At 47.1% G+C, this 27,853-nt stretch overlaps 1 protein-coding gene across 7 annotated transcripts in view; it reads left to right on the top strand.

Moving 5' to 3' along the window:
* The window catches only part of Swt1 (Swt1 RNA endoribonuclease), a 323,033-nt gene that overhangs the window by 117,763 nt on the left and 177,417 nt on the right, over positions 1–27,853 (top strand). The window contains exon 1 of one of the 7 annotated variants that reach the window (XM_075880969.1): positions 16,583–16,663. The exons of the other annotated variants lie outside the window; for them this stretch is intronic. The gene's annotated coding sequence lies outside the window, so the exon portion shown is untranslated. Of the gene's footprint in view, positions 1–16,582; positions 16,664–27,853 lie in introns of those variants that run through there. 7 annotated transcript variants of the gene reach the window in all.

The following is a 27,853-nucleotide window of genomic DNA, read 5'->3' as shown; positions in this document are numbered from 1 at the left end:
GATGCGGGCTGGTGTTCCGCAACACGTTGTGGTGAAAGAGGTGCAGTTGACGAAAGTGTTGTGCAGGACAGGTGGTGTGGACTATCCGCGTGCCTTTCTACGTACGAACCATGGAAGATTTTCAATGCTGATGAGATAGCGCTGTTCTATAAGACTCTGCCTGACGAGACAAGCGCGTTTAAGGGGGACCCGAGCGTCGGTGGAAAACGAAGTAAAGAGCGCGTGGCAGTTCTTCTGGCTGCTAATACGGCCGGCACAGAGCAGCTGCAACTGCTGGTGATCGGGAAGGCTGCGAAGCCGAGATGTTTTAAGAATATTAAGCAGCTGTCCGTTGACTACTGGTTCAACAGAACGGCTTGGATTACTGCCTAGCTCTTTCAAGCCTGGCTGCGTCAGTTCGACTGCCGCTTTGCCGCCAAGGCTCAAAAGATGTTGGTCGTGCTAGACACCTGTAGTGCGCACATGAAGGTGTCCGTGCTAGAGAACATTGAACTGCTATTTCTGCCTCCGAACATAACAGCTTCCCTGCAGCTGATGGACCAGAGAATCATACAGTTCATGAAAAGCTGCTGTTGACGGCAGGTACTCGAGCGGATGTTGCTCTGCATGGAATCAGGCAAGGAGTACGAAGTAAGCCTGCTAAGCGCAATCCACATGCTGGCATACGTGTGGAACAACACAACGCCTGCAGTAGTTGCAAACTGCTTTAGGCATAGCGGCTTCGTGCACGATGCTGCTGATCCGGGTAGGGTGGCCGAAGAGGAAATTGGCAAGGAGCAAGACGGTCGCTATGTGAGCATCATGCCAGCTGATGTGGCCCTTGGCGATCACTTCGAAATTGACAGTGATTTTGTCGTGGCCGGCACAGTGACCAACAGCGATATCTTTGCTGAAGTCTTGGACGGCGAAGGGGAATCGGCTGACGAGGACTTAAGTGATGCTGACGAGCATCCACGCCACACAATGACGGATACTGCGCATGCGTTGGTCGTTTTGGAGGACATATGCATGCTTTCCTCGAACAGTGTGTGCGAACTAGTTAAGCCACCTGCAGGAACTTCGCAAAATTGTGATTTCGTCACACATTGCGATCACAGACTTCTTAAGAAATAAGAGTCTGATGGTGTAGGAGACAATTTACAAGTGTTTTGTTCGTACTCACGATAATTCGTACCCTCGGTTAATTCGGACATTCTCTCCGGTCCTGTGAAGTCGTAATTAACGGGGTTTTACTGTATACCCGTGGCACTAAGCAAATCCAATGTCATTTACAACGAATGACATGACGTGAACTTGATGTCGTTTTACCTGCATGCTGTCACATGATGACAACAAATGTCATTTTAAAATGATGACCTTATCCCTTCTGAGTCATGACTTTGTGAGAAATCAGTATCTATTAATACTTCCCAGTAACATGCTCGTAGCCTCAAAAATAATTTTTTAAACTAAAAAGGGGCTCCTAGAATATGAACAAAGCCATTTTAGACAACTTTCCACAGCTGCATGACAAAAAGTAGTCAAGAGAAGAGCCAGTTGAAAACCAACATGACTGGACGGGAACGTCAGTATATAGTGATTTGAAACATCGGGAGCGTGACTGACTCTCTGGCTGTAGAAATGAGACAGCGGCAGAAATTTTATATAGTCACTGCCTCGACCACCACAACACGAGCAATCAAGCGATTGACACTCGTCATACAGGAAACGACAACAAAACGACAACAGGGCACACATGAAATATCGCTGGTGTCCAGCTACTGTAGTTGAGGGTGTCTTTTTTTTTTTTTGCAACTTTCACATGTGCTATTAAGCCATCAAACATTACTCTAAGTTAATGTACTTGTGAAGAAGAAGATGTGCCTGCAGCGAGCAGCATCGCCAACACCTGGCTCTCTAGGCTCGTGCTTCGGTTTGTTGCTGTGCCGATCGCTGGACGGTTCTTGACGCTGTCTCGTCGCTGTCTTTAACGGCTAATAAACCTCCTCACATTTGGTGGAAGGTGCTGTTAATCCCCGTTGCTACACCCTGGAGCTGCGGAGCCGCACGCTACCACCTGTCATGACTGCCAACGCCACTACATCGACGCCTTCGCTCCAGTTTAACTGCCCTGGCCATCCTAAACTACGGGAGCCGAAGGTCTTCAGCGGTGCGGATGGGACCGACGTCGAAGACTGGCTCGAGCACTATGAACTGGTGAGCGCCAACAATAAGTGGGATGAAGCCGACAAGCTGGGCCACGTGATATTTTATCTCACTGGCGTCGCCGAATTGTGGTTTAATAACCACAAACACAACATCCCCACATGGAGCGTCTTCAAGACGTCATGTGCTGAAGTGTTCGGTCGGCCGGCTGTCCGCAAGCAGAGGGCAGAACAGCGCTTGCGCGTCCGCTCTCAGCAGACTGGCGAGACCTTTACCAGTTATATTGAGGACGTCGTCGACCTTTGTCGACGTGTGAATGACACCATGCCCGAATCTGACAAGGTCAAAAACATACTGAAGGGCATCGACGACGGCGCATTTCAAATGCTTTTGGCAAGGAATCCAAGCACAGTTTCTGAAGTCGTCAGCTTGTGTCAGAGCTACGACGAGTTGAAAAAGCAACGCACTCTGACTAGGCAGCCTCAGCCTGGTGGTGAGTCGCTGTCCCGCTTCGACTCCATGCCCGACAATTCACCATCGCTTCAGCAAGTCCGAGTCTTCGTCCGTGAGGAAGTCGCCCGCCAACTTTCCCTAGTGCCCTTTACTCACGAGACCACCACCCGTCTACCTGCCCCGCTTCGCACGGCTATATCGGAAGAGGTTGCACAAGCTGTTCCTCGTGCGCACTACGAGCCACCTCTATCAAGCCCTGGTCACTGTCCGGGTGTCGCACAGCCGGTAGGCGCTCCTGTCGCCTATCCGCCAACCGTTCAGCCTGTGGCCGCGCCCCTAACCTATGCAACGCAGCCTGTGGCTCCGCCTGTCGCCTTTTCACAAGAGATGCAGCCCGTAGCCGCGCCGCTCACATATGCAGACGCTGTACGTAGGCTCCAGCAACCACCCTACACCACGCGCTCACAGCCCGCACACCCGGCTGCTTATACTGCACCTTGGGCGGCAGCACCAGTTGCCAATTCCTGGAGGACGCCCGATAACCGACCGATTTGCTACGCTTGCTTCACTCCCGGACACGTTGCTCGCTACTGCCGCCGTCGACCTCAGATGTTCGGCAACTATGCCCGGTCGTCGCATCCCGGCAGCCAACCCTTCGTCCAATACGGGCCGGTCTCGCCACCTCGCTATGCGCCTACTGACCACCTAGACTTTCAGCCGCAACGCGCACCCTCTTCTCGTCGGCGATCGCCCTCCCCCATGCGTCGCCGGCCCGGACCCTCCGACCAGGAAAACTAAGCAACGCAGTTCAAGAGGCAAGAACTGCGCCGTTTTCGAACTGTCTAAGCCCTCGCTCCTCTCCTGCTAACGTGGTCGCAGTAAGTGTTGAAGGTTATTGTACTTTCGCCCTTGTGGACACTGGCGCCGCTGTTTCTGTCATTGCCGCTAATCTCTGCCGTTTATTATGCAAAGTAACGCCGCCGCTTTCGGGACTGTCGCTTCACACCGCAAGCGCACAGCAAGTAACGCCTCTCGCAGCCTGCACTGCAAGAGTCTCCATCGAAGGCATTCTTTACATCGTGGAGTTTATTGTTCTTCCTGTCTGTTCGCATGACGTCATCCTCGCGTGGGACTTCCTATCTCGCCATAATGCCGTCATTGACTGCGCACGCGCCGAAGTTGAGTTTTCGCCCTTGTGTGATGTCCCATTACTGGACGCTCCTCATCGCCCGCAGGGGCGCCTGCGCAAGTAGGCGTTTGGTGTGTAGCGACACCACGGACCCGAGCTAACGGGGGAGTTTTGACTCCCTCCCACGCCTAGCCGTGCGTGGCTTTGCCGTGTCCGGGGAAAAGGGGATCCTGGAGGTTGAGCCGACGCTGGGTGATTGGACCTTTAAGGCCCCCCGGCAGAGGCAACACACCCCTTTGGCCCCGGCTTCACGTAGACGGCACCCCTGGGCTGACCCACCCAGGGGAAATCGGCAGTCGCCTTTTCCTATCTCCCTCTCCCTACATCTTTGTCTTTCTTACTTTTTTAGCTTTCCTGTCTACTTCTCTCTTCTGTTTACTTCCAATTTCCCTGGCGGCAAGGGTTAACCCTGTGCAAATAGCCTACCTTGGTCTAGGCGCATTGGGTTATAGTGGCGTTGTACGGCTGGCGTCTGCAGGTTTCAGCATCCGCAAACTTGTAGCGTCCCCTCGTTGGGCTCCGTGGTGGATGGCCGCCAACGCTGCTGAACAACATACAATTAGCATGCATAAAGCATTCCCTTTACTCAGTGATCGTGCCTCCTCAAAGCGGGTGCGCACCGAAGACATCAATTTTTTCACCCGGCCAAGACAAATGTTTCCTCATTTCCACGTTATACACTGCGAAAAAACTAACAAGCAAGCCAGAACTGTATCCCCCTTCGTGGTTTCTAGATGCTTCACCGAAACTCTCGGTGCCGGGTACAAGGATACCAAAATGGCCAGTGGAGATCTACTCCTTGAAATACGTGACAAAGACCAATTCGATAAACTGAACACCATCACAACGTTTGGAGACACACCCATCAGTATTACGCCACACAAGTCCATGAACTCATCTCGGGGGGTCGTATTGGACGTAGATTTGCTTGAGCTGACGGAAGCTGAACTTCTGGAAGGATGGAAGAGCCAGAACGTGACAAACGTACAGCGTATTAAGATCAGAAGAGATCAAAAGGAAATCCCAACCAAACACTTAGTACTGACCTTTGCTTCGAGCGATTTGCCGGAAACTATTCAGACTGGGTACTCAAAGACATCCGTGAGACCATATATTCCCAACCCCCGCCGTTGCTTCCAATGTCAGAGATATGGCCACGGCTCGCAAAGCTGTCGTGGCCGGAAAACTTGTGCTCTGTGTGGAGTCGTGGGCCATGCGTCCGACAACTGCGAAGCACCTGCACACTGTGTGAACTGTGGCGGTAATCATGCTGCGTACTCACGTTCCTGTTCTTTCTGGAAAAAAGGAAAAGGGATCATCACTTTAAAGATAAAAGAAAACATTACATTTAAAGAAGCAAGAAAAAGAGTCTCGCCATTTTATGGCCCCACATATGCTGATGCGGCGCGCCAGGGGGCAGTGTCGCACCAGCCCTCGCCACTCCTTCGGCCTGCGCAGAGCGAGCCATTGGCTGTGGCGCCTGCCCCCAAGGCGGCAGTAGTTGAGTCTACTCCGCCTACTATTGAACAGAGACCAGAGACTCCAGGGTCCTCGGGTCTCACGGCCTCACCTCGCCAGGTGAGGCCCAAGCTTCGAAAAACCAGCTCGCATGAGCGGGCATCCAGTGCCTCCGAGGAGGCAATGGATACGGCGGCACCCTTGGTGCCAAAAGAGCGGCGCGGCTCTCTGGAGCGCGCCAAGAGAACTAAGAAGCTCATAACAGGGCCTGATAATAGCCCTGTTACTTGAGCTTGACCTTTCACCTTAAACAAGTCACTCCCTTAACGTACACACAGCACTACTTTACTTCCAATATGGAAACACAAATTATTCATTGGAACGTCAGAGGCCTGCTTAAAAACCTCGACGACGTCCAAGAGCTTTTATACAAACACTCACCTCAAGTGCTGTGTGTACAGGAAACACACCTAAAATCCTCCAATACAAATTTTTTACGTGCTTACGTCATATACCGAAAGGACCGAGATGATGCTGTGGCGTCATCCGGTGGCGTAGCCATGATTGTTAACCAAGGAGTAGCGTGTACACATTTACCACTCCAGACATCCCTTGAGGCGGTGGCTGTTCGAGCGGTACTTTTAAACAAACTCTTCACCATCTGCTCTTTGTATGTACCTCCCCACCAACGTCTTGAAAGACGTGAATTTCAGTCTTTAATAGACGAACTGCCTGAACCTTATTTGCTTCTTGGAGACCTAAATGCACATAGTGGACTGTGGGGCGATTCTTGCTGTGATGCACGACGTCGTCTCATTGAACAATTTCTCTTCTCTTCCGGTGCCTGTTTGTTGAATAGGAAAGAGCCAACATACTATAACGTTGCCAACAAAACTTACTCGTCTATAGACCTCAGCATCGTATCACCTTCACTCCTACCCCTACTGAAATGGAAAATCATAAATAATCTATATGGAAGTGACCATTTTCCTGTAGTGTTGAGTTCACAAACAACATATGAATGTCCTGTACATGTTCCCAAATGGCTGATGAATAAAGCAGACTGGGAACAGTTCCACAACACTACACGTTTGAGTTGGACAGACATATGTAGGTTAGACATAGATGAAGCTGTGCAGTACTTCACAGCTTTTCTAACTGACGCAGCAGCCAAGTGCATACCGCAAACATCTGGAATGCCCGCCAAACGAATCGTCCCATGGTTGAACACAGAGTGTCGTAATGCGCGAAAGGAACAGAACAGGGCATGGAGGCTGCTTCGGAACTCACCAACAGCCGAAAATCTTGACACCTTCAAGAAAATAAAGTCCCAAGGCAGGAGAACGCGTCGGAAGGCCAGAAGAGAAAGCTGGCAGAAGTTTTTATCGGGGATCAATTCATACACACAGGAGGCGAAAGTCTGGAACATGGTTGGTAGGATAGCAGGAAAACAAGTACACACACTTCCACTCGTAAACACTCAAGGTGATACCTTGGAAGATCAGGCAAACTTCCTCGGTGCACACTTTGAACGGGTATCCAGCTCGTCCCACTATACAGACACTTTCCAAAAATACAGAACAAGAATAGAAAATCAGCAACTCGAACACAAATCCACTAGATACGAAGCATACAATCAAGCTTTCAGTTTAGCTGAGTTCCGAACGTCTCTAAACTCCTGCAGTACTTCTGCCCCAGGTTCTGACCGTGTGATGTATGAAATGTTAAAAAACCTACCAAACGAAACCCGAAAAACCTTACTTTGTTTGTACAATGCTATTTGGTCTTCTGGCACTATTCCTACTTCCTGGGAAGAGGCTATTGTTATTCCCATTTTGAAAGAGGGCAAGGACCCTTTTTTACCCTCGAGTTATAGGCCTATAGCACTTACAAGCTGCTTGTGCAAAGTCTTTGAAAAAATGATAAACTGCCGATTAGTACATTTTCTTGAAACAAATAATTTGCTCGACCCATTTCAGTGCGGGTTTCGAGAGAGTAGATCCACCACAGACCACCTTGTTCGTATCGAGGCACAGATCAGAGATGCCTTCGTCCATAAACAATATTTTGTCTCTGTGTTCCTCGATATCGAAAAGGCTTATGATACTACATGGCGTTACGGAATTCTAAGAGACCTGTCCCACCTTGGTGTGCGCGGAAGAATGTTTCATATAATCGAAAGTTACCTGTCAAACCGGACATTCCGTGTCCGTCTGGGCAGTGTGCTCTCCCAAACATTTGTCCAGGAAACAGGCGTGCCACAAGGTGGCGTGCTTAGTTGCACACTTTTTATTATCAAAATGAATTCTTTGCACTTGTCCATTCCTCGCAATATGTTCTATTGTACATATGTCGACGACGTCGCAAAGCTGTGCCAGAGACGTCATTCGAGGGTCCCGTTGCAGTCTTGTACTTTGGGACCCTCTTCTGTATATTTTACTCCCTGTAACATCCTTTTATGACATGATAATAAACTGATTGATTGATTGATTGATTGACGTTCAGCTTGGCTTCAAGTCATGCAACTTGGCTATGTGTGAGCGGCAGGTTCAGCTTGGTTTAAATAAGGTCTCCAAATGGGCAGATGAAAACGGATTTCGACTTAACCCACAAAAAAGCACGTGTGTCTTGTTCTCTTGAAAGAGAGGCATGCACTCGGAACCCGACATTCGACTGAGCAGGCAACGTCTGTCCGTCAAAGCCGAGCATAAATTCTTAGGCTTAGTCTTGGACAACAAGTTGACCTTCGTACCCCACATAAAGTATTTAAAAACAAAATGTTTAAAAGCCATGAATGTTATAAAAGTGTTGTCACGTACTACGTGGGGTAGTGACAGGAAATGCCTCATGAACCTGTATAGAAGCCTTATTCGCACCCGATTAGATTATGGGGCCATTGTTTATCAGTCAGCGACTCAAAGTGCTTTGAAGATGCTGGATCCCGTGCACCATTCGGGCATCCGCCTTTCTACGGGTGCTTTTCGCACCAGCCCCGTAGAAAGCCTTTACGTTGAGTCAAATGAGTGGTCGCTTCATCTGCAAAGAACCTACATGTCCTTTGTATATTTCCTTAAGGTGAAAGCAGACAAAAAGCACCCCTCATACTCTACTATTAATGATCTGTCGAGCTATATTCTGTTTTAAAACTTGCCTTCGATGAGGCAGCCCTTCTCAGTTCGCCTGAAGGGTCTAGCTGAGGACACATGGAGTGTCACTCGAACACAGTTTAATGGCTCCTGTAGCATACCCGCCACCGTAGCAGTGGCAGACTATAGATTGCGATGTGTCTTTTTTAGAAGTTACTAAACATGCGCCTATTGCCCATATTCGAACATACTTCTTGGAACTTCAACAGAAATACACACGTCCTGAGTTTTTTACAGATGCCTCTAAGTCTAACTCCTCTGTGTCCTACGCTGCTGTTGGCCCCTCCTTTTTGGATGCTGGCCCTCTACATCCAGGCACAAGTATCTTCACAGCGGAAGCTTCCGCGATACTTGTGGCAGCTAAACACATCAAACAATCACAAATACAAAAAGCAGTAATTTATACAGACTCCCTCAGTGTGGTAACGGCTCTGCACAGGCTTAAAAAACAAAAAAACCCTGTCCTCGTTTCACTTTACTCCAATTTATGCACCCTCTACACACTCAACAGACATGTTGTTGTGTGCTGGGTGCCAGGGCACCGTGAGATTCAAGGCAACGTGATGGCGGATCAGCTTGCTGCATCCGCCCACGAAAGCACCGCCATTACACCGACATCAATCCCGGCCCTTGATCTTAAGCCGTCTCTCAAACGAAAACTCAGGGACTACTGGCAGAGCAAGTGGGATACACACACACAAAACAAACTACACGTTATCAAGCCACACCTTGGCCATTGGCCACCAGTATCAAAATCACGTCTAACAGATGTAACACTAACAAGACTCAGGATAGGACACATATACACGACACACACACATATTTTGTCCGGTGGTGATCCACCATTGTGTGATAAATGTGGTGAGGCATTAACAGTTCTTCACGTTTTAATTCAATGTAAACATTTAGACACTCTAAGAAGACAACACTTCCCACTATCCTACCGACAACATATACCTTTACACCCTGCAATGTTCGTCGGTAGGGAACCGCTTTTTAGTCACAAATCATTATTAGCGTTTTTAAAGGAAATTCATAATTTTCATATCATATACCCGGGCATACCGTAGCACGACCTCTCTAGAGAGGTTTTTGCTGCGGTGGCTACACAGAAAAGCACTTGCCTCACGGCCCTTGCACGCAAGGGTACTAACGTGTGAGGTACTTGTGCTAATGCCATACATGTCCACCATTGTTTTTTATTATCACCAACTTTTGTTACCTATTCACACCACACACACTTTTCACGGCATGGTCATGATTTTATTACTTTTATGTTTTTACCCGCTTTACTGCAAGGAATTTTATGGCCCTTATACAGCCGCTAATCACAACCATTGTCCACATTCCTGTCTCATGAACTGGCGCTCTTTGGCCATCAAATGGCCCTTGCGCCAAAAAACACCATATATCATCATGGACGCTCCTTATCAGCCGCCGAAGTTGCTCGTTCTTGAAGATACCGATATTCCGCCTGGAAATTTCGCCCTTGTTCCCGTTTCATGCAACGCCTACACTGACACTACAGTTCTTTTTATGCCTTCCGATATCTTCAAATGTCGTCGAGCTTTGCCGCTGCCTTTCGCAACAATTGACCTTGCCGCCGGAAGAAGCAACATGTTCGTAAGCAATCCGCTTTCCACACCTGTCACATTGCTTGCGGGGGAATGTCTCGGCCGCGTGCAGGATCTCGACCCTTCGTTTTTGTTTGATGTCCCGGACGACTACTGTGACCACCCAAAAGCACTGTCAGCACTTGGGGAGTCGTCCAATGATACGTTTTCCAGCGCCATTGCCGACACTCTCACTCCCACCGAACATGCCGACCTGCTGGATCTTCTCCATGAGTTCAGGAGTTCGTTCGATGTGTCGCAACCTCAACTGGGCCGCACATCACAAGTCAAACACCATGTTGACACCGGCCTACACCAGCCACTGCGTCAAAGACCATACCGTATCTCCGCTGAAGAGCGCCGCGTCATCAACGATCAAGTCGAAGATATGCTTCGTAGGGACGTCATTCGACCATCTCACAGTCCCTGGGCGTCTCCCGTCGTCCTGGTGCGTAAGAAAGACGGATCTATGCGATTTTGCGTGGACTATCGTGGTTTGAATAAGATAACCCGCAAGGACGTCTATCCTTTGCCGCGCATTGATGACGCCATTGACACCCTTCACGGAGCGGAATTTTTCTCGTCGCTAGATTTGCGGTCTGGCTACTGGCAGGTCCCAATGGCAGAAGCCGATCGCCAAAAAACGGCATTTATCACACCAGACGGACTATATGAATTTAACGTCATGCCCTTTGGGCTTTGTAACGCGCCTGCCACGTTTGAACGTCTTATGGATAATACGCTATGTGGCCTCAAATGGAATATGTGCCTGTGTTACCTCGACGATGTCGTGGTTTTCTCCCATGACTTTCCTACGCACCTCCTTCGCCTCAGGCACGTTTTGAGTTGTCTGACCAACGCTGGTCTGCAGCTTAACCTAAAAAAATGCCGCTTCGCTGCACGCGAGCTCGTCATCCTAGGCCACATCGTGTCCAAGCACGGCGTATTACCAGACCCAGCAAAACTTCGAGCAGTCGCAGAATTTCCCAAGCCGACGTCCATGAAAGAACTTCGCAGTTTTGTAGGCCTATGCTCCTATTTCCGGCGCTTTGTTCGCAATTTTGCATCTATCGTGTCACCGTTAACGCAGCTTCTTCGCGGTGACGTGAACCTCATCTCCTGGTCCCCTGCATGTGACGTTGCCTTCGCTACTCTGCGCCGTCTGCTTACTTCCCCATCTATTCTTCGCCACTTCGACCCGACGGCTCCTACCGAAGTGCACACCGACGCCAGCGGCGTCGGGCTAGGCACGGTCCTCGCTCAACGAAAGCCCGGCTATTCAGAATACGTTGTAGCCTACGCTAGCCGCACTCTGACGAAAGCCGAAACTAATTACAGCGTGACAGAAAAAGAGTGTTTGGCTCTGGTGTGGGCGCTTGGAAAGTTTTGGCCGTACTTATACGGCCGCCCGTTCGATCTAGTAACTGATCACCACGCGCTTTGCTGGCTTTCCACATTGAAAGACCCTTCTGGCCGCCTTGCGCGATGGGCACTCCGCATCCAGGAGTACGACATTCGCGTCGTATACCGCTGCGGACGCAAACACTCTGACGCTGATGCCCTGTCCCGCTCACCTTTGCCACCAGATCCGACGTGCGGAAACACGTGCCTCCAGTACTTGTCATCGTTAAATCTTGAATCAATTGCCACCGAACAACGTCGTGACCCGTGGATCGCCTGTCTTATCGAATATTTATCTGGCACGCCCAACCTTCCAGTATCTCGATCCCTCCGACGTTAAGCTCTCCATTTCGCCATCCGCGATCAACTTCTTCATCGACGCAACTACGCTCCCGATGGCCGCCGGTGGTTGCTGGTCATTCCACGCACTTTACGATCGCAAGTATGCGCCTTCCTTCACGACGATCCGCAATGTGGCCACGCCGGAGTGTTCAAAACATATGAACGCCTTCGCCATCGCTATTACTGGCGCGGCATGTACAATTTTGTCGGTAATTCGTGCAGTGCTGTCCTGACTGCCAGCGACGTAAATCAACACTGCCACGTGCGACTGGCGCATTGCAGCCACTTCCATGCCATGCCAAGCCATTTGATCGCGTCGGCGTTGACCTCTACGGTCCCCTTCCATTGACACCAGATGGTAATCGGTGGATTATAGTGGCGGTCGACCACCTGACACGCTACGCCGAAACAGCCGCTTTGCCGAGCGCTACAGCTCAGGATGTCGCCTCTTTCATTTTGCAACGCTTTATCCTTCGACATGGTGCACCTCGAGAGCTCCTTAGTGACAGAGGCCGCGCCTTTCTTTCCGAGGTCGTCAAAACTCTGCTTTCGGAATGCCACGTCATTCATCGGAAAACGACAGCATACCACCCGCAGACTAACGGACTAACGGAACGGTTCAACCGCACGCTAGGTGATATGCTCTCAATGTACGTGGCATCTGATCACAGCAACTGGGACCGTGTTCTCCCATACGTCACGTTCGCATATAACACCGCAATACAATCCACCACGGGATTCTCACCTTTCTTTCTTCTTTACGGACGTGAGCCTTCCCATACAATTGATACCCTACTTCCTTACCCTCCTGATGCTTCCGAGTGTCCACCTATCTCCGATGCTGCTAGACAAGCCGAAGAGTGCCGCCAGCTCGCCCGTGCGTTCACCTCGGAAGAACAACAACGCCAGAAAGAAACTTGTAGCACCTCTCTTCCGGATCCCAACTATGCCCCAGGGTCTCTTGTGTGGCTTGCCATCCCATACCAAACACCGGGACGGGACCCTCCTCGAAACTTGTCCCGCGGTACGAGGGGCCTTACACCGTTTTGGAGAAAACCTCTCCGGTTAATTTCCTAATTGAACCAGTTTCCCAATCGGACGACATGGGCCGGCGTGCACGTGACATCGTCCATGTTTCCCGACTGAAACCGTACCATGAGCCTTTGCCTGAAACTTCTTAAGTCGCCAGGATGGCTCCTTTTTCAGCGGGGGCGATTGTGAAGAAGATGTGCCTGCAGCGAGCAGCATCGCCAACGCCTGGCTCTCTCGGCTCGTGCTTCGGTTCGTTGCTGTGCCGATCGCTGGACGGTTCTTGACGCTGTCTTGTCGCTGTCTTTAACGGCTAATAAACCTCCTCACATACTAAAGAATGAGGCATTTACAAATTACAAAAGTTAATCATACACAAGTTAACAGCCATTTTCCTAGAAGGTCCCTGGCGTCGAGACTATCCGTTTTGTCCATAATCGAATCCAAATGTATTTCATGAGGTTATTCGACAGGAAACGTCATTGTCATCTAATGAAATCATTTTCCTTGTGTGACAGCAAACAAATAACATTTCAAATGAATGTAAATGGCATTAGATTTGTCGTGTGACAGGGGTATTAGTGCACCTTTTCACATTTTTTTACACCAAGCTCGCCTATTCATGCAAGCCTTGGTGAGCACATTTCGCCACAGTGCTCAGTGATGCTACACAAATGACATTTCAAAAAACTGTTTTCTTCCCCTAAGCTGAGCCTGACCAGTCCTTTTTGACCATGCAGTGATGTAATGTCGCCCATGGGCAACATTACGACTTTGATGATTGGTCCTTTTCATTACGAAACAGCACATTGGCTCTGCTGTGTTGCAGATTTGGCTGTCTGTATTTTTATTTTCTCGTGCTTCCTTCTGCTAATTTGGTAGAGCTGACAAGTGATGTCACCAGATTCAAACTCATGGCTTTACTGCTTTGGGAAGGGAGCATACACCGTGGCATATTTATTTACTTCTGCATTGTTTGCATCACCGTCCTTCTTCACTGCCGCGCTCTCACATACGTAGAGCAAGCCTTGCTCAGTCATTGTCTGTGTGCCAATAACGTTATCGCTGACGCTGTGTTTTGTTGCCAAAGTGGGCGCAGTTATGACAAAAGGCTACCCCTCTTTGCTGCTGGGAAAGGTGTCAAGGCGGAGCAAGAAACAGAAACCAGCCAAAACAGGTTGTTATGCACCCTTTAATTTTCTTACTACAGCACTCACTTATTCACAAAATTCATATATGCAAGTTATCCGTTCATCATAAATTTTTTATCAAGAGTTGGTTACTGGCTCTTTGATATAGAAACCCACAAGCCCTACTATGGATGGTTATTTTAGGGACGACATGGCTCAATAGAGGAATTTTTTTATTATAGACATAGGTTTACAAAGCAAGAAATTTCAGAAGCAAAGCAAGAAGCTTTATGCCTGTATACTCAAGAACTTTCTGGAAAAAGCAAAGCAAGAAGCTTTATGCCTGTAGGCTCAGGAACTTTCTGGTGTGGTGTTGGTCTTTCTGGTATTCATTTCAACAGCTCCGTTCTGAAAGAGAATGATCTGATGTGTTACTTCCACTCGTGGGACTTTGTGAAGCTCTTCAACTGCTCAGCGCAAAACTGCTCTTTATGTGCCAAGCATAGTCCTGTGAAACAATGTGATGGCATGTCTTAGTTCATTTGTAGAGACATTCCGGCCAACTTTGAGAACTATGATTCCTTTTCAATAAATGAGGTCAAGCTCATACCCATTTTGTAATAGACTTGGTTTTTCATTGAGCACCTGTTGTGTGTCTACTTTTCTGTGTTCCATGCACTAGTCTCGCCGTGAGTCTCCTCAGAAGCTGCTTATGAGGCTAGGCAACTTTGAAACCGGCTCTGCTTTTTCACATGCACTTGTTTTCCCAATTTCTTTGTGCTTTCTGCAACATTTGAGTGCTGCCTCTTAATATTCACCTGCACACTGTCATTTCAACAGAGCTGTGAACACTGAAGCAGTATAGGGCAAAAAATGAGAGTCATCTTCCATTTTCTGCAGAGTTAAACTTGTTTATAACGAACCTTCGTATATGGAATTCCTCGATATAACAAATTTTTAATATTTCCTGCGGTTACTTCATAGAAGCACATGTATTTATGACCTCTATGTAACAAAGTACCAGTGGGAAGCGTCCTTGATATAACGTATTTTCACCACTAACTAATAAGAATTTTTCCCTGAATTTTGTCATCTCCATTTGAATCTTTCGTGGTTGCACGGCACCGCCGATTTGGCAGAGGCGCGTACAGTGTGCTCATGGCCTCGGCAATTGCCAGACAGGAGCGAGCGTTCGATATTGTGTGGGGGTGTGCGCGAGGCGGGCCTGCGCCCCACGAGCCGGCGTTGCTGCGGTTGTTGCTGCCGCTTGCGCATGCACGGTTGTGCCCTCCTCTTCCCTTCAAACCAAACAAAAGAAAAACTACTTTTATGCCACACTTTTAGTTAGCGTCACATATGTGGAGCCGCTCTGCCTATCGAGGGTGCTTTATCGAATAGTTTTTCACGGTATCCGTGTCGCTCACATTTCGTTTATGACGCTGTGCACGTCCATAGTCTCACTGCGTGTGCATGATGCGGCTTCCGATGACGTGCAGCTTTGCTTTTTTTCCTCTCGTTTTGTAAATGCGGATAACTGTGCCACTACCGAGGGGGATGACAGATTAGGTGCTGATGAAAAGTCTTCGACATCACGCTGACAATGACGGAGCTTGACTTGTTTCGGGCTTCTGTCTTGCGCCACGAGTTGGGGGACCGTGGCTATCGTGATTAGCTAATTAGCTCTGGTAACAAAATGATGGCATGTTGAATGTAATGCAATGAATTCGATAGCAACAAATTTTAATGTTGCACGAAGGCTGGCAGCCAATTCTTTTGGATCCGATATCACGGGACTCCTACAAAACATTGGCGGAAGCAAATACGGCCACTCCATAGAAAAGGGCTTTTTTTCTCACAGTCTCTTTGGGTTGAAAGCACACAGATGCTTGATGATATACCACGTGTGCCAGCGCCTTGAAATCAAAATTCACCATTGCTACTCAAGCAAACCTGCCCCTTCCCCCACCCCATTCCGGGTTTTTTTATGCTCCTTCAAGGCTGGTAGTTTTTTTTCTGTTGTTTAAGAATTTGACAGCAGTTCTAACACATGGGGGGATGTTATCGTACGTGCCCTCCAGGAGAGAAAGGTAGGCTGGCTCATTTGATCTCTCTTTCAACAGCGTTCGCGCGCTTTTACCTGCTTGTAACAGCTACGTGGCGCGAAGGCGTATTATCGATTTGGACTTGTTACAGAACATGGCAGTGACAGCATAAACCCACTGAGAGTGTTTATATAATTGCTGTCGCAATAATAATGCATTTTTTTACCGCTAAATACGTGTTTTGGGTTAGCTCCACGTTCAATTCCCCTTTTGTTCAATTTGTTTGTTTTTATTTTTCAAATTTTCATAGTGAACCTGCATATTTATTTTTTTATTTATTTATTACATACTGCAGGCCTCATATGGAGGCCTTACACAGAAGTGGGGCATAAATACGCAACAAAAAATAAGCTCGAAGTATTGAATAGAACTGAACAAAAAAAAAAATACATGACTCAGTATTCTGCAAATTAGCGGCATTGGCAAAATATGCAAAAGCAACAAAAGGGAACCAATTGCACGGCAGTTAGTACTCGCATAACACAAGGTACTCACATTAAGTATTTTGTATACATGACTTTACATGATGCTTCGAGCATAGTGGCGATTAAAGAACTTCATTTCTGATTGCTTGCAGAAAAGAATCAATGTTGGAACGTTCTACCGCATGAGCAGATAAGGCGTTCCACTCGACGATTGTCCGAGGAAAGAAAGAGTACGTAAAAGTGTTTGTTCTGCACTTCAGCTCGGCCACCTTTTTTGGGTGAAGAGACCGACTAAAGCGGCTAATGGCAGGTTTTATGAATGTGGATGAATCAACTCGTAGCATTTTGTGATAGAAGGAACAAAATAACTTTAACCTGTCATGACAGCGCCTTGTTTCAAGTTTATCTAGTCCTGCTTTCTGTAGGGGGTGGGACGGGGATTTTTACTAACTAAAACTATTTTAAATAAACCTAACAGATTTTCTTTGGATACTTTCCAGCTTTAGTTTATTAGAGGCTGTCCAGGGATCCCAGGTCGCTGCTGCATACTCCAATTTGGGCCTAATAAACGTTCTGTAGGCTAATAGTTTGATTTCCGTTGTTGAGTGACCCAGCGTGCGCCGAAGATATCCCAGTTGACTGTGGGCTTTTTTAGCAATAAAGGTTACATGTTCATTCCAGTGCAAATCCCCGCAGGGGCGCCTGCGCAAGTAGGCGTTTGGTGTGTAGCGACACCACGGACCCGAGCTAACGGGGGAGTTTCTACTCCCTCCCACGCCTAGCCGTGCGTGGCTTTGCCGTGTCCGGGGAAAAGGGGATCCTGGGGGTTGAGCCGACGCTGGGTGATTGGACCTTTAAGGCCCCCCGGCAGAGGCAACACACCCCTTTGGCCCCGGCTTCACGTAGACGGCACCCCTGGGCTGACCCACCCAGGGGAAATCGGCAGTCGCCTTTTCCTATCTCTCTCTCCCTACATCTTCGTCTTTCTTACTTTTTTAGCTTTCCTGTCTACTTCTCTCTTCTGCTTACTTCCAATTTTCTCGGCGGCAAGGGTTAACCCTGTGCAAATAGCCTACCTTGGCCTATGCGCATTGGGTTATAGCAGGGTTGTACGGCTGACGTCTGCAAGCTTTTAGCATCCGCAAACTTGCAGCGTCCCCTCGTTGGGCTCCGTGGTGGGTGGCCGCCAACGCTGCTGAACAACATACAATTAGCATGCACAAAGCATTTCCTTTACTTAGTGATCGTGCCTCCTCAAAGCGGGTACGCACCGAAGACATCAATTTTTTCAACCAGCCAAGACAATTGTTTCCTCGTTTCCAAGTTATACACTGTGAAAAAACTAACAAGCAAGCCAGAACTGTATCCCCCTTCATAGTGGCTAGATGCTTAACCGAAACTCTCGGTGCTGGGTACAAGGTTACCAAAATGGCCAGCGGAGATCTACTTCTTGAGATACGTGACAAAGACCGATTCGATAAACTAAACACCCTCACAACGTTTGGAGACACACCCATCAGTATTACGCCACACAGGTCCATGAACTCATCTCGCGGGGTCGTATCGGACGCAGATTTGCTTGACCTGATTGAAGCTGAACTTCTGGAAGGATGGAAGAGCCAGAACGTGACAAACGTACAGCGTATTAAGATAAGAAGAGATCAAAAAGAAATACCAACCAAACACTTAGTACTGACCTTTGCTTCGAACGATTTGCCGGAAACCATTCAGACTGGGTATACAAAGACATCCGTGAGGCCATATATTCCCAACCCCTGCCGTTGCTTCCAATGTCAGAGGTATGGCCACGGCTCGCAAAGCTGTCGTGGCCGGAAAACTTGTGCTCTATGTGGAGTCGTGGGCCATGCCTCCGACAACTGCGAAGCACCTGCACTTTGCGTGAACTGTGGTGGTAATCATGCCGCGTACTCGCGTTCCTGTTCTTTCTGGAAAAAAGAAAAAGAGATCATCACTTTAAAGATAAATGAAAACATTACATTTAAAACAGCAAGAAAAAGAGTCTCGCCATTTTATGGCCCCACATATGCTGATGCGGCGCGCCAGGGGGCAGTGTCGCACCAGCCCTCGCCACTCCTTTGGCCTGCGCAGAGCGAGCCATTGGCTGTGGCGCCTGCCCCCAAGGCGGCAGTAGTTGAGTCTACTCCGCCTACTATCGATCAGAGACCAGGGACTCCAGGGTCCTCGGGTCTCAAGGCCTCACCTCGCCAGGTGAGGCCCAAGCTTCGAAAAACCAGCTCGCATGAGCGGGCATCTAGTGCCTCCGAGGAGGCAATGGATACGGCGGCACCCCTGGTGCCAAAAGAGCGGCGCGACTCTCTGGAGCGCGCCAAGAAAACTAAAAAGCTCATAACAGGGCCTGATAATAGCCCTGCTACCTGAGCTCGACCTTTCAGCTTAAACAAGTCACTCTCTTAACGTACACACAGCACTACTTTACTTCCAATATGGAAACACAAATTATACATTGGAACGTCAGAGGCCTGCTTAAAAACCTCGACGACGTCCAAGAGCTTTTATACAAACACTCACCTCAAGTGCTGTGTGTACAGGAAACACATCTGAAATCCTCCATTACAAATTTTTTACGTGCTTACGTCATATAGCGAAAGGACCGAGATGATGCTGTGGCGTCATCCGCGTAGCCATCATTATTAACCAAGGAGTAGCGTGTACACATTTACCACTCCAGACATCCCTTGAGGCGGTGGCTGTTCGAGCGGTACTTTTAAACAAACTCGTCACCATCTGCTCTTTGTATGTACCTCCCCACCACCGTCTTGAAAGACGTGAATTTCAGTCTTTAATAGATGAACTGCCTGAACCCTATTTGCTTCTTGGGGACCTAAATGCACATAGTGGACTGCTGGGCGATTCTCGCTCTGATGCACGAGGTCGTCTCATTGAACAATTTCTCTTCTCTTCCGGTGCCTGTTTGTTGAATAGGAAAGAGCCAACATACTATAACGTTGCCAACAAAACTTACTCGTCTATCGACCTCAGCATCGTATCACCTTCACTCCTACCCCTACTCAAATGGAAAACCATAAATAATCTATATGGTAGTGACCATTTTCCTGTAGTGCTGAGTTCACAAACAACATATGAAGGTCCTCTACACGTTCCCAAATGGCTGATAAACAAAGCAGACTGGGAACAGTTCCATAATACTACACGTTTGAGTTGGACAGACATATGTAGGTTAAACATAGATGAAGCTGTGCAGTATTTCACAGTTTTTCCAACTGACGCAGCAGCCAGGTGCATACCGCAAACATCTGGAATGCCCGGCAAACGACACGTCCCATGGTGGAACACGGACTGTCGTAATGCGCGAAAGGAACAGAACAGGGCATGGAGATTGCTGCGCAACTCGCCAACAGCGGAAAATCTTGACACGTTCAAGAAAATAAAGTCTCAAGGAAGGAGAACGCGTCGGCAGGCCAGAAGAGAAAGCTGGCAGAAGTTTTTGTCAGGGATCAATTCATACACACAGGAGGCAAAACTCTGGAACATGGTCGGTAGGATAGCAGGGAAACAAGTGCACACACTTCCACTCGTAAACACTCAAGGTGATACCTTGGAAGATCAGGCGAACTTCCTCGGTGCACACTTTGAACGGGTATCCAGCTCGTCCCACTATACTGACACTTTCCAAAAATACAGAACAAGAATAGAAAAGCAGAAACTCGAACACAAATCCACTAGATACGAGGCATATAACCAAGCTTTCAGTCTAGCGGAGCTCCGAATATCTCTAAACTCCTGCAGCACTTCTGCCCCAGGTTCTGACCGTGTGGTGTATGAAATGCTAAAAAACCTACCAGCCGAAACACGAAAAACCCTACTTTGTTTGTACAATGCTATCTGGTTTTCTGGCACTATCCCTACCTCCTGGAAAGAGGCTATTATTATTCCCATTTTGAAAGAGGGCAAGGATCCTTCTTTACCCTCGAGTTATAGGCCTATAGCACTTACAAGCTGCTTGTGCAAAGTCTTCGAAAAAATGATAAACTGCCGACTTGTACATTTTCTTGAAACAAACAATTTGCACGACCCATTTCAGTGTGGGTTTCGAGAAAGTAGATCCACCAGAGACCACCTTGTTCGTATCGAGGCACAGATCAGAGACGCCTTTGTCCATAAACAATATTTTCTCTCTGTGTTCCTTGATATCGAAAAGGTGTATGATACAACATGGCGTTTCGGAATTCTAAGAGACCTGTCCCACCTTGGTGTGCGCGGAAGAATGTTTCATATAATCGAAAGTTACCTGTCAAACCGGACATTCCGTGTCCGTCTGGGCAGTGTGCTCTCTCAAACATTTGTCCAGGAAACAGGCGTGCCACAAGGTGGCGTGCTTAGTTGCACACTTTTTATTATCAAAATGAATTCTTTGCACTTGTCCATTCCCCGCAATATGTTCTATTGTACATATGCTGACGACGTTCAGCTTGGCTTCAAGTCATGCAACTTGGCCATGTGTGAGCGGCAGGTTCAGCTGGGTTTAAAAAAGGTCTCCAAATGGGCAGATGAAAACGGATTTCGACTTAACCCACAAAAAAGCACGTGTGTCTTGTTCTCTCGAAAGAGAGGCATGCACTCGGAACCTGACATTCGACTGAACGGGCAACGTCTGTCCGTCAAAGCCGAGTATAAATTCTTAGGCTTAATCTTGGACAACAAGTTGACCTTCGTACCGTACATCAAGTATTTAAAAACAAAATGTTTAAAAGCCATGAATGTTATAAAAGTGTTGTCACGTACTACGTGGGGAAGTGATAGGCAATGCCTCATGAACCTCTATAAAAGCCTTATTCGCACCCGCTTAGATTATGGGGCCATTGTTTATCAGTCTGCGACTCAAAGTGCTTTGAAGATGCTGGATCCCGTGCACCATTCAGGCATCCGCCTTTCTACGGGTGCTTTTCGCACCAGCCCCGTAGAAAGCCTTTATGTTGAGTCAAATGAGTGGTCGCTTCATCTGCAAAGAACCTACATGTCCTTTGTATACTTCCTTAAGGTGAAAGCAGACAAGAGGCACCCCTCATACTCTACTATTAATGACTTGTCGAGCTCCATTCTTTTTCAAAACAGGCCTTCAATGAGGCAGCCCTTCTCAGTTCGCCTGAAGGGTCTAGCTGAGGACACTGGAGTGTCACTCGAACACAGTTTAATGGCTCCTGTAGCATACCCGCCACCGTGGCAGTGGCAGACTATAGACTGCGATGTGTCTTTTCTAGAAGTTACAAAACATGCGCCCATTGCCCATATCCGAACATATTTCCTGGAACTTCAACACAAATACACACGTCCTGAGTTTTTACAGATGCCTCTAAGTCTTACTCCTCTGTGTCCTACGTTGCTGTTGGCCCTTTCTTTTCGGATGCTGGCCCTCTACATCCAGGCACAAGTATCTTCACAGCGGAAGCTTATGCGATACTTGTGGCAGCTAAACACATTAAACAATTACAAATACAAAAAGCAGTAATTTATACAGACTCCCTCAGTGTGGTAACGGCTCTGCACAGTCTTAAAAAACAAAAAAACCCTGTCCTTGTCTCACTTTACTCCTTATTTTGCACACTCTACACACTCAACCAACATGTTGTGGTGTGCTGGGTGCCAGGGCACCGTGAGATCCAAGGCAACGTGAGGGCGGATCAGCTCGCTGCATCCGTCCACAAAAACACTGCCCCTACACCCATATCAATCCCGGTCCTTGATCTTAAGCCGTCTCTCAAACGAAACCTCAGGGACTACTGGCAGAGCAAGTGGGATACATACACACAAAACAAACTACACGTTATCAAGCCACACCTTGGCCATTGGCCACCAGTATCAAAATCACGTCTAACAGAGGTAACACTAACAAGACTCAGGATAGGACACATATACACGACACACACACATCTTTTGTCCGGTGGTGATCCACCATTGTGTGATAAATGTGGTGAGGCATTAACAGTTCTTCACGTTTTAATTCAATGTAAACATTTAGACACTCTAAGAAGACAACACTTCCCACTATCCTACCGACAACATATACCTTTACACCCTGCAATGTTCGTCGGTAGGGAACCGCTTTTTAGTCACAAATCATTATTAGCGTTTTTAAAGGAAATCCATAATTTTCATATCATATACCCGGGCATACTGTAGCATGACCTCTCTAGAGAGGTTTTCGCTGCGGTGGCTACACAGGAAAGCACTTGCCTCACGGCCCTTGCACGCAAGGGTACTAACGTGCGAGGTACTTGTGCTAATGCCATACATGTCCACCATTGTTTTTCATTATCACCAACTTTTGTCACCTATTCACACCATGCACACCTTTCACGGCATAGTCATGATTTTATTACTTGTATGTTTTTAGCTGCTTTACTGCGAGGAATTTTATTGCCCTTATACAGCCGCTAATCACAACCATTGTCCACATTCGTGTCTCATGAACTGGCGCTCTTTGGCCATCAAATGGCCCTTGCGCCAAAAAACACCATATATCATCATCATCATTCCAGTGCAAATCGGAGGTTATCATTACTCCTAAATATTTATAGCTTTGCACTAAGCTTAAAGATTGATTATTGATGAAGTAGGTAAATTCAAGTGGTTTATTCTTGTGGGTTATGGTCATTCATACCATTTTTTTACTATTAACTGTCATCTGCCATGTACAACACCAGTTTGCAATTGCACTTAATGCTTGATTTAGCAGGACCTGATCATTAGGGCTAGATACTTCCTGGTATATTACGCAGTCGTCTGCGAATAGGCGAATTCGGACGCCTATGCTCTGAACAATATCATTAATATATAGCAGAAAAAATAGAGGCCCCAGAACGGAGCCCTACGGAACACCAGATGCCACCGGAGCTGAAGGAGAAGCTGTGCCAACAATGACTACACATTGCCGCCTTGACGAGAGGTACGCAGCAATCCAGGCCAAAAGGCGATCATTTTTGAGAATGGGCTTCAGTTTTAGTATCAGCTTGAAATGGGATACCCGTTCAAGGGCTTTTGCGAAGTCTAGAAATATTGTATCTACCTGATTATGTCTGTCTAATGCTAAAGCGAGGTCATGTACTGTTAAGACTAGCTGGGTTACTGTAGACATCCCTCTACGAAATCCATGTTGCCGATGGTCGATCAAATTATTCCTCTCAACAAAGGAAGGTATGTGCTTAAATACTATATGTTCAAGCAGCTTCACAGAAGTACATAAAATCGATATAGGCCTGTATGAAGAAGGTGATGATTGGTGGCCTGATTTAGGTATGAGGGTAATTTTAGCAAATCTCCAGTCATCTGGAAGTTCCACACGAATCAGTGATTTGCGATATAGCAGAGTTAAATACTTCGCGCATCATTCAGCATATCGCACAAGGAAAGCGTTCGGTATTTCATCAATACCAGGAGAATTTTTTGTGTCTAATTTAAGAAGCAACGTCAGGACCCCCTCCTCACTAATGAATATGTCATCAATCGGCAGTATTTCTTTGAGATGCGAAATTTTTGGAGCACTGCCATTATCCTGAGTGAACACAGAACAGAAATATGTGTTAAGTACTTGAGCTATTTCAAGTTTGCCGTCGAGTACTGTGTCACCGGCGGACAGACGTGGCAGAGACTTTTCTTGCGGTGACAAGTGTCGCCAGAACTTATCAGGGGATAAGAGAAGAAAGTTTTTCAGTGTCGCGTTTTGGAAGTGCACTTTTGCTTTTTTGATACCGTTTTTTAGCATAGTGCGTAGCTTAGTAATCTTTTCAGCGTTAGCGATTGTTGAATGACGTTTGTGCCTAGTTCTCGCCTTTTTAAGCTTACACCCCATCCTAACGAGGTCCCTCATCAACCAAGGGTTACAGCTGTGCACAATCTTTTGTTTTTTTGGCACAAACTGCGCAATGCATCGAAAAACCAGTTCCTTAAAGAAACGCCGCATTTGTTCGTTGGAGCCATCAGTTGATTCATACAAAGTGCTGAAGTCGGAGCACGAACTACCAAGTAAATCTAGTACGTCGACGTCAGTAGCATGTGTAAACAACGGGATTATACTTTCTTTTATTTGAAGTTTCGAAGAAAACTACATTTCTAAAGTTAAGGATACCATCTTGTGATCAGACATTTCTTCAAAAATATCTATTCTTGGATTTCTTCTTAAAAGCTCATTGGAAACAAGAAAAAAGTCCAAAATAGACTCTGCTGTTTGTTGAGTGCGTGTGGGCGATTGAACTAATTGGGTTAAGTTGTGCAAGATAACAAGGTCAACGAATGGTTGAGACGCGTAAGTAAGAGCTTCTGGAAAATAGTCTGACCAATTAATTGCTGGTAAGTTGAAATCACCCGCGAGTAAGAGGTTGCCGGAACGAAGAGTGTTCAAACACAAGAACTCGTTTAGGTTTTCAGCAAAGGAACTATCACAGCTCGGTGGGCGATATATATCCACAACAATCAGGTTGCATTCTTCAAGGAATAGTTTAAGCACAACACTTTCAATGCCCGGCACATTCGGTAATCTGGAGGCCCACAGCGATTCCTTGAGAAAAATAGCGACTCCGCCTCTGCTACCGTCACGATCATTGAGGTAGATTCTAAAGCCCTTTGGTATTAACTCGGGGTCACTGACGTCTTGATGGGGCCAGGTTTCGTTTAGAACAATGATGTGCGGATTGTGTGCCATAATAATACTTTCCAAATCAGCTAACTTGTTAAGAGTGCTACGAGCATTGTTATTTAGTCAATCGATACTTTTCCTGCAACCTCTACTAGTTCACCGATTGCACCTAAGCCTACTCGTGCTCTGAACGTCAGAAGCAGAAGACGCCTTATCTGTAAGAATAGGAACCCTCTTGTTTAGGCTGCTATCCCATCGAAACAGAGTGCCATCGATGTTTACCTTGTCATATGTGAGTTTCAATGTCTTTCCCTCGCTTCTCTTTTTCGCAGCACTATCCCTCAACTGCTTGCGCAGTATCCTAGTGGCAGTTGAAAAATCTTCACTGACTGAAACGTTCTGGCCTTTTTGTTTGCTCGTCTGCGTCCGATTCTATGAATTCGCTCAACAGATTTCACTTCGACATTTACCCCCGTATTCACAAACGCTCCTCGACTCGATCCTTCACTCGAAACGCTCCTTGAGTGGCGTTTTCCCATTCACAAACCGCCCTTCACTTGAAACGCTTCCTTCGCTTGAGAAAATCTCGAGCGTTTCCTCGAGATTGTCAAGGAAGCGATCGAGCTACCTTGAATCATCCCTCGAGTGAAGTTTCTGCGCCAATACCGCGTCCATGGCGGAGCCCGTCTCGCTTTGACAGCGTTTATCGATCAATTTGGCTGCCACTGCTGCGTTCTTTGAACAGTGACGGTGCACGTTCACTACGGAGCCCTTTTGTAACTGTTCGACAATGGCTACTGTGGTGCCGGGACAGGCGGGCGTGGTGTCAAGCGGAGCGCTCACCAGTGCCGTGATGTGTTGTATTTCGTGCATGAGCCAGTAGATTACCTGCATTCGGGCGTGTGTATACTCGTCGTGCAAGTGCTCCAAGACTTACTGCAGATGCCAGTGCTTTCAAGTGTTTCGATGAAGCTTGCACACCACACCATTTTAAGCGTGGCGCGAAAGCTTGACAAACAAGCTGAGAGGAAACGTAATAGCAAACTTTCGATGCGCTGCATTCACCATACTCCTGAGCGGCTTCCTCTCTGGTGAATCTTTGCTACCCTAGCCGAAACATACGGCGAAGCACACTTTTGTTAGATGATCGTCTGTCTCTACGAGAAGGCAAGTTCTCCTTTTGCTTGTTTTTTTTGTGTTCTTTTTCTCATTGCTCAGGTCAGATCACTATTAGAGACAGTTTAGGAAGAACAAAACACAATGCGATTGGACCCAATAAGTGTGCTGTTGTTGCTACTGCACGTGAAACATAGCTTCAATATACAGTGTCTATGCAGCTTACGATACCAATGAACAACCACACCCAGCTTTAGGGAATCAAGCAGAGGCTCGTGCTCTGTGAAACGTGCACGCGTGCAAGTATGCATGGAGTGTCTTATAAAAACGGAAACATACGAAATAGAAATAAAGCAGATACATTATAAGACTGTTTTTTATGGTTGAACCCCTCCAAGGTTCAGTGAACCACCACGGTCGTTTTTAAGACAGAACAGCGCTAAAAGTCAAAAGCGCCTTCAATTTTATCATTTCCAAAACAATAAAACATCTTCTATAAATTACGTACTGCTGAGGCTTTAGAATGAAGCACAGAAACAATGATTATTTTCAAGAGGTATTCACGGAAATCATATTCTACAAATAAAAGCCAAAAAATTAGTGCAAAGGTCATTCGTTCATTAACGAATGTGCTTCTGAGCTTGCAGATAAAGGAGCCAAGACAAAAATTTTAAGATTGGGCCGCTGTGTGAACTTGGAGACGGAAGCTACAGAGATTTAAAGGTTACGTCTATTCGAATCTGTCATATTAGAGCATCCACAAATTTCATTTATTTCGCCCTTAAAGGCCTGAAGGCATTACATAAGGGGGGACAAGTAACAAGATAGGGTACAATGTTCAACAGGAAAAAAAAAAATGCAGGGCGACAAGAATATTGAAAAAATAACTGCTTACTCAGGCATTCTTGGACGATTGAAATGTTAAAACTAAACACAAAAACACAAACACGCATTGTTAACCGATTATATATGCTGCTAATTGAAGAAAACAACTTTAAAATGATGTTTTCGCCATTTGTTGAAGAAAGGCACACGATCGCTATTCTTAATTTGCATAGCGGTCTAATTCAAACGCTCAGCCACGAGTGTACCATGCCTACTTTTTAACACTACCCTGCGTCTCTCATAATCAAATGATGGTTATGGGACGTTAAATCCCACATATCAATCAAATCAACGCTACTCTGGTGTAACCTTGACTATAAGTTGCGAGCATTGTCTTCAAAAATTTCTATTACATGCAGAGGAAAAACTACAAAAGTGCCACGTTGAGATTCTCAGTAAATGAGAAAAATGAACATAGCACAGTCCCTTGAAATCGGGAACTGTTCACATACTCCCGCAGCAAAAACGAATTCACGTGCAAGTTATCTTTGTTGGAGGTGAATTCTAAAAAGCACACCAATATCATGATCATCATCAGCCTGACTACGTCCACTGCAGGACAAAGGCCTCTCCCATGTTCCGCCAGTTAACCCGGTCCTGTGCTTGCTGCTGCCAATTTATACCCGAAACTTCTTAATCTCATCTGTCCACCTAACCTTCTGTCTCTCCCTACTGCATTTCCGATGGAGGCGGAAATGTTGTAGGCCCGTGTGCTCAGATTTGGGTGCACGTTAAAGAACCCCAGGTGGTCTAAATTCCCGTAGCCCTCCACTACGGCGTCTCTCAT

Source organism: Rhipicephalus microplus, chromosome X, assembly GCF_043290135.1.
Source record: "Rhipicephalus microplus isolate Deutch F79 chromosome X, USDA_Rmic, whole genome shotgun sequence".
NCBI lineage: Eukaryota > Metazoa > Arthropoda > Arachnida > Ixodida > Ixodidae > Rhipicephalus > Rhipicephalus microplus.
Note: the sequence above shows the minus strand (reverse complement) of the source record. Positions and strands in the feature narration are given on the sequence as shown.